Genomic DNA, 8,665 nt, shown 5'->3' on the forward strand with positions numbered 1-8,665 from the left:
AAACAAGGGGGAGTGCAATGGGCCTTGTTCTCTCTGGCTTACTCCAGTGTCCACCTGCACTCTGTTTCAATTTCACTTGTGGAGGAGGGTTACAATACAGGTAAGTTTTTACAGTTGCAGTTCATAAAGAAGAGACTTTGGAAGGAAGATGGCTTTGTGGTTTCTCAATTGAATATGAAATGAGTGCACTCATGGTAATACACACTTAAAATGCATGTTAGCCCTTCTTTTTCTGGAAAAAATAGAGGTTTGGGATGTGGAGGTGCATAATACTGGCTTCATAGCTCTTCAGATACCACAGAAAGGGGTGTTGAGGGGGTCTGAGCAGAGGCTGCTCACAGGAGCAGCAGCCCATCTCCAAGTGTTATGGAGTCTCAGTATTACCTAGGTAATGCTGCTACTTCTGATGTCCTGACATGCAAGGCTGAATGGCCAAAGCAGCACTTGTGAGCTGCTGATAGCGCTAGGCTGTGATTGCTGCAATTTGATACCTTCTCAGATAGGAGACAAAAGGGAGATTGTAAACTTGTAAGTAATTAACTCTACATGGTTAAACATGTGCTGGTCTTACACAAGCAAGATCAAATGAAAAAAAAAAAAAAAGAGGGATGTGTGGGGGTGCTGAAAAGACTTCATGCAGACTGTGTTTAAAAGCATAAAATAGCTTGTCCAGCAGGAGCTGATCAACAAACAGTGGAAATGCTGATGCGGATTTTAAGGCCTATAGGGGGAAAAATAGATCATGCTGTCTGACCAGTTGGTGCAGCAGGCAAAAAGCAGACAAGCTTTTCAAGGTGCAGCCCCTTCAGGTGTTGGGAAGCTGTGAGATGGTCCTTTAGTGAGTTGTCTATTCCCACAAATTGGATCAACTATTTTCTTGGTCTCTCATGGCTATGACAATGCTACTATTGTAAGATTGGTCTCACAGACCAGTAGCTTGATTAAATTGTCCTCTGAATGCCTCTGTGTTGTACCAGATATTTGAGAGACGTCTGCTTTTCTTTTTTCTTTTTCTTTCCCCTTAACTTACAGTCTGGGATAGTCTTCTGGGCAAAGAAATAGCAGCCTTCTGCTGCCTGCACCATTCATGACATTCATTAACCATTGCCATTGGTTCGAAGTGTGATAGCTCATAGCCTGGTTTTATTTAGGAAACCTGTGTATGGTGATAAGCACCTTTCATGAGATGTAAAGGGACAGGGCACCATCTGGGATAAGGAACTCTGCTGAGATGGACATTGTATAGCCTGTCAATCTGCTTAGAGACAAAATCTTTATATAGGCAGAGTGCCACCATGTGGGCCATTCCGCCCTTCACAGAATTTTTTATCAAGCTATTTACCTATTATTTGTTTGTTTATGTAAAGGTACTTGAAAAAGGAGCCTTAAGGAGGAGAAAAAAGAAAATAATTCAGTAAGTAATTGTATAGCTAATCTGCATCCTATTCATCTAGTACAAAATATTGAGACATTGGTGTATGGCCATTTGGGGAACAGTGCTGTCTGTGGTAACCCAAAATAGAGAAATGTTTTAGAGATTCTGGAGAGTTTTATATGTTATCAAGTCTGAGCACCTTTTGGTGCTTCCATTGGTACTCAGGTAGCATTAGGTAAAAGAGTGAGACTATGCCAGCTAAACTGGTTAATAGTAATTCAAAGTTAGTGCTGTTTGCATTTAATTTATAAGATTATAGGGCTTGTTTCTCTATGTTTTTCTGGAATAGCTATTAGGTTTTTATTTCATAGCTTGCTTTAATCCTAGTAACTCTTCAACTGTAACATATATCCTGTCACTAAGAACATATGTATGTCTGCTGCTTCTGCTCCACTGCAGCAAGACTGAGATGCACACGGGCTCGCTGCAGTGGCTGCTGCTGCCTCCTTTCATGTTTTCAGACAGAAAAGAATTTCTCACATTTCTGAGCAAGTGCTGCTAGGGAATGTGACACCCTTGGGAATTCAAGTGGGAGACAGTGCCTGCTCAGTTCTCCCTCCTTCCATCTCCCATCCCCCACCCCCTCAAATCTCGGCTTGAAAAGATCAGTTGATCCACGTATTCCAGGGGAGCTGGAGACTGCTTAGCTTGCAATGGTATTAAAATAGGTAATAGTCTCTTCTGTTGTTGCAAGATTAAGTAGCTTTGATTTGGAAGCCTACTGATTTACGATTCAAGTGTGGAAGTCATTTGGTAGTAGAGTAATAAATCACCAAAAAGCAATAACCATAACTTAGGGTCAGAAGAGGAGAAGAAATTGCCTTCAAAATTTCTGTAAAGAGAATAACAAAACAGCTACCAATAGTGTATTCTTTTCAAACTCCATGCTTAGTCATGTACTAATACAATCATTTCAGCTAATGCTGCAGTGTACTATATATTCTCCTTTCCTCTTCTGCTTCTATTTCTGTTTAATCGAATTCTCCCTACTCTAAAACCAGCAGAAAACCACCTTTAAGCAGACTACTGTCTATACAGCCTGCCAGCTTTTGGAGAGGAAAAAAAAAGTCTAGGAAAATCTAGTTTATAACATTATGGGTTGTTTTGTTCTCCATACAAAGCACAATGGTGCCACTGGAATGAGGACAGCAGTGTAGAAAGTAAAGGGAGTTAAGAGTGGAGATAAAAAGATGAGAGAGTAGAATAATAATAAAAACCCCTGCTAATGAGATGTATTCATTGGTGGGCCCAGTACAAAATCTGTATGAATACAACTTGGTTTTTCATGGTATCATGACAAGCTGTCAACATTATAAAATGGTAATATATGACAGACTAACGCACACAGTCAACTCTCTCGGGTCTTCAGCCCTTGTCTCACAGGATACTTCGATGCCATCCACCTTCAGGGAAGGACCATACTAACTACCTAATTTAATGTTGCTGCAGTTCTGCAGTAGAACCAGAGTATTTCTGCTGTCACTTTACACAGAAGCTAAGAGAAGTTTATTCTGATTGAACAAGACTCTGCTGCATGCTTCACTTCCTTTGCAAAGCGGGAAAAAGTTGACTCATGTTCTAAGCACAGGCAGTTTATTTAATAAAGACAAACTGTGAAGTCTGCGTGTGATTCTGTATGTGTGTCTGTCTGTTTCCAACCACTCCCTTTCTGCTTTTGCTGATCGAATAGCTGTCAGTGCACCGCATCTCATCATTGTGGTACCACTTATCAACAGTGTCAACAGAATCAACCTAACAGCGAATAGAGCACTGGGTTGCAGAACGCAGAAATACTGGCTTCCCAGATAACTCACTCTGAGTGCTATCACATAGGTTCTGCCTCTTCAGGATCGTCACCTCTCTCCTGATCTCATGGCCAGACCCTGGCTATGATATTGCTCTCTCTTCCTCTTCCTTCTCCATCTCTTCATTCATACCTTTCTTCTTTTTGTTTTTAACAGTAGTTTTCAGGTAACTATGGCAACCAGCCTAAGAATTTTCAGCCTATTCATTTATTCTGAAATCTGGGTCATGTCGTTCTCACTAAGTGACACTATTGTATGGGGATAACTGACTCAAACTCAGCCTTTGGTATAACTGCAAGTATCTCCACGTACAGCAGCACTTGCACAAGTTTATGTGATGGCCGAGTCTGGACCGCTGTGTAGAAATACATAGCTTATACAAAGCAAGCCACTTCTGATTTTGAAAGAATTTAGCCTGTATATTACCTCAAGGAAGAACTGTATTGTATATGGCTTTAATACATGTCAAACTTGTTGCCCTATGGGATGTATTAACTAAAGGGATGTCTCCTTGGAGTGGTACTGAGCAATGTGAGACTAGTATTTTTTGAAGAAGATGTGGTGCTGTGAAATCATAAAGCTGACTCTTGGAAGAAGAGATTTAGTCTCCTCAGGACTCTCATTCTGTAGATTCATTTCTGTATCTGAAAATCATTGTACAGAAAAACCTCCCCATTGTAACTTGTACTAATGGTATCTGAATAGATTGTCTTGTAAACACTCCTTGCTTGCACACTCAGGTCTCTTTGCCCCAGGATCACTTAAAATCCCAAGGTATGTATTGTGTTTGCTCACGGGGTAAGTCACGTGAGGCAACAATTACAGGATATTTTTGTACATATTTGATGTTATGGGTCACCTAGGAGCAAAGCACAAAGCCAGCAATGTGATCAGTAACCTTTCTAATACTTTGTGTTCATTGCAGCATAAGCTGCTAAACATTAGCATCAGCTCTCAGCCAGCTTATTGCTAGGAACAGGAACAAGCTCTAAGGTTCAAAGATTTGGCAAGTTACTGAATAGCTGATCAGGTAACTAAGCCTCTGTGAAGGTACCATGCCACAGGAAGAGACAAGCTCACAAGGCTATTTCTTAATTCATTGTATTGGCTATATTAGCCATGAGGATCCAATACAGGTTGTTACTTGTAGGTTCTCTACAAGGCTTTTCTGTAGCTCATGATGCTACTGTGGACTAAAAACAAACCTAGCTACTGTGACCACCTTTTCAGGGGACAGCTGTTTTTCTGCAGTTGGCTCCCCACATCAGAGACCTAAGAAGGAGATCTGCTTCTAATGCTGAAGAAGTCACAATCAGCTCTGGAACGTCATTGCTGTCACTGTCAGCAAGGCAAGCTTGTTGGAGGAGGTTCATAATCCTTGCATTTTTGGGAGCATGGGATCTCTTCAAAAAACACAAGGGCCATTCTTCTCCACTGACATACTCTTCTTTCAGTGCACTTCAGAAGCTGCTTTTTGACGTGAGACATCTGCACCACGGAGCAGAATTAAGATGTAGTCTCATCAACTAGAATAGGCAAGTCCCTGAAACAGCCCTAGATTTTTAGTTTTCTACCATGATCATCACAGGTGTCTTAAAAGATCCTTTACTCAGTTTTACTTAGAACCCTCTTGTAACCCCTAGTTTCCACCTCCTCAGTGATTTTTGTTTAAACATCCCCTTTTCTGTGATTGCCAGAAGTGAAGAATACAAAGGAGGAATATGGGATATTGGAGCCCCACAGTGTGACTGCAGCAATTGATTTTTAAGGAATATGGCTTTACAGTTTTACAGCTGAAAGAGCTTTCAGACTGAGGTGGACAGAGAGTGCTCTATGTACGATAGAACTGTGCCACCAACTGTACCAATTCAGCAAGCTGGCTGAATTCGTGTATTGTTTGGGAAGGCAATGTTACGCAGCAGATTTTCTAGCTAGCTTCAAGTTTGGATGTGCAAACTAGTGAGGTCAAGAGTCAATTAAATTGACTTAGCTTAGAAATACAGAAGCAAATGGCAGATACATAAGCACAATCAGCCAGTCAGCCAGAGGTGTGCAGTCCCTAATTTTGGCCAACAACAAAAACCCAGGTTTTAGGGATTTTTAATTGAGCTGAATTAGAGATTAAAGAAAATACTCAAGACACTAGTGCTGTTAGCTTCTTTCTCCTACTAACTGTATGTCTATTGACTTATTCTAAACACATGCCTATTCTGAGTTGCCTGTTTCTCGGGTGTTTCATGCCTGTGTAGAGAATTTAAGAACACCAGTGAAGCAGAGAAAATGGTAAAAATAAATTGCGGGTAACTTTTGAAAATGGTCTGCTCTGGCAAATAGCAGAGAAGCACACCCAGCCCTTTGCATGGTGCAGTGGGAAACAGCTGCAGCCCGGTGGGGACCACCAGGAGAGGGCAGTGCTGGGACACAAACCAGTGTCCCTCGCTCTGAGGGGCTTGTGTCCCACTGCCCTGCTCTGCTCTGCAGCAGCCAGATCACAGGTATATAACAGTAACAAAAGCAGAGTCTTTGCCAGGTGTTTAAATGCTCATACTCACTGTGTGAGCAGAAAGCCATCAGTAATCCAAAGCACAGCTAAACACTCCTGCATAAAGTTACAGAGACCCGAAAGGTGGAACCAGGTCTATTTGTCCATGCCCCTCTATCTATCTATAACTGGGAGAAAAGTCTTGTTTCAAGAAAGCTCTTTCTGCATCTTTACTCTTTACTCATGTTTTTGTACTTTGTTCTCACGTATGATGTGGAGTCAAGATCCATTTGTAACCAACAAGTCACTGGCAATATATCAATGCCATCAATACTTCAGGGACTTTTTGGATCTCAGCTTGTATCCATCCTCTCATTGCTTAAAGTAACAGTCCTACCATGCCCACTCTACACAGTATTTTTGTACAAGTAAGCAGAAGTTGTGCATAAAGGCTGGTCCTCTCTATACTGAAATTAAGGGAAATAATGGTGAGATTCATCACCCTTAACTCATCAGAATGAAAGTCAGGCATCTGCTCTAGTCATCTGAGCTTCTTCCATACTCAGTGGAGAGCAGTTGGCAATCTATTCCCCATTGGGAAAAAAGAGGTGTGTGAGGCTTATAGCACTGGTCTCAGAGCTATAGGGAGGTGACATACATCACTGGTTTTACCACCAAGACCATTAGAGACCATTAGGTCTTAAAAAAAAAAAAAAAAAAAAAAAAAAAAAAAAAAAAGTTGTCTGCGGAACTGGGGGGGGAGGAATCTATAAAGAAGCTATCTAAGTCAGAAAACACATACCCAGACCCTGCCCCATACCAGTGACCAGGGCCTCAGCATCTGATTATCTGCACATACGTTATGCCATGACAATATAGCCTGCCAAGGCCTCTGCGGGGATCCCCTTCCCCTACCCAAACATAGCGGGTTATGGGCTGATGACGTGATAAGGCTGCTGCACATATAAATACTTCAGAACCCACCAACAGCTTGTGGGGGCATACTGGAAATCAAAAGCAGATAGCAGCCAATGTAGTGGTCACTCACGGCAACAATCCTGCTCCCTGTCTCCCTTCACATGCCAACATGCACGAAAAGGCACATGGTGGCCCTCCCTCGGCCACTGCAGGTGTAGTGGGCAGGAGAGAGTCCTGTTCCTGAGACTTTCCCAGCCAGACACAATTAAGATGTTTGCTGCAGGTTGCATGTCACTTGGGAGGACGTGGGGACGAGACTGCCATGCTCTGACACATTTGTTGTCATGCCATCACTTTCAGCAGAAGCACGAGCCCACAGCATTTCTGCAGAGGAGAGGAACAAGTAAAAGTAAATTGTAGGTAGTTTTTGCTATCCCTCTGCCCAAGCAAATAGCAATGAAGCAAACAAAACTCTTGGCACTGTGCAGCCATAAAACAGCCTATGATGTTACCCAGTGTGAGGTGGAACACTGAAAAACTGACATGAGGAGAAATCCCATCTTGTGACTCAAGGTGGGGATGAGGGAAAGGTTGTGCCCTGTGGCACACAAGCCTGCACCACTCCTCAGCCTGGCACAAACACTGAATGGATGCCCCTGCTGTACTGGTCCTCACCAACCACTGCCAGGGGCACCTGAAGCAGCAGGAGCTTCCTCCCCTCCGTTCAACAGAAACCCAACAAGGCTACTTGTGCTCCCACTGCCTAACACCAGCTCTGCTCCCCACCTCCAACACCCAATGCATTGTGCTTTTCACTGTTCTGCTACTGCAGAAATCACCATGCCATAGGAGAGAGAGCTTCCTGGGATGAGCCAGCCTAAGCTGGCCACGGCACAGACAAAGCCCTCTAGGCCCTGGCGGGCCGGACTCTTCAGATCTTGGCTTCCCCACTGATCACAGACAGCAGTCAGAGCAGCAATGGGTCTGTCCTAGTACTCCCACAACCCTGCAGAAAGTGCTGTCCTCAGGAAGCTACAGGCCATGAGAGGATAGCTGGAGGCCACAGAGCCTGGTCTTGTATCCTCCCTCTGCAAATGGGGGAAATTGCTTTCCTCTCTTCTGCAGGGTCCCCTGATGAAGAAGGGAGGCCCTGAGGAGGTGGAGTCACTGGCATGATCATCCAGGAAGCAGTTGTTGGCCCTGGCTGGCAGGGAGTTGGGAGCAGGGGCTCTGGTAGGGTGGTATTTGGAACAGCACCTCTAGCCAGGGACTGCTTTCCTTCAGAGCATCAAATGACACTCCCATGCTGGCACTGTTCGGCCAGCTGCAGAGGAGGGAGAGGAGGAGGTCACCAAGGACTTCTGCTGACCCCCTCCAGTCCTTACTGAATGTAAGGCACCCATGTCCAATAGGCAGCCAAATCAGGAGGGTGACAACAAGCTCCAGGTGGAGCCATGACTGCCTGGGCCTCTCCCCACCCACCTCCCACCCACCACAAGCATTGGGCCTGCCCTGCTAGCCAGAGGCCCACTGATAGTCAAATTTTGTTAATGGTAGATCCATCGGGCCATGCCAGGACACAAAGGATGGCTTTGTTACCCCTCCCCGCTCCCATTCTCCAACATTTTCCTCATTTCTTTTCCCTCTTCTGAGGCTCTAGGGCACGTTATTCCCTCACACACACTCCCTTCCCTGCACAGCTTCACACAAGGTAGGGGCCATGCCGGCTGGCTCAGCAAACAATGTTTCCATGTTGTTTGGCTACTTTCAGGCACCCTTTTCTGCTGGTGTTTCTCCCACTCATATTTCCACCGTGGCCTAAGGCTACCTGAGATGTTGATGGGTTATCCTGAGGTTGGAAAGGCACAGTTAGCATCCAAGTGACTCACCCAAAAGCTTATGTATCAGGCACATGAGAAACTCTTTTTAAGAGCTGAAAAAGTAGCTGAAAAAATCACTAAGCCCTTCAAGAGCTTAAAAAGATGTTTGGGGAGGGGAACAGAACAACTGTGTCACTGAGACACT

This window comes from Rhea pennata, chromosome 3, assembly GCF_028389875.1.
Source record: "Rhea pennata isolate bPtePen1 chromosome 3, bPtePen1.pri, whole genome shotgun sequence".
Lineage (NCBI taxonomy): Eukaryota > Metazoa > Chordata > Aves > Rheiformes > Rheidae > Rhea > Rhea pennata.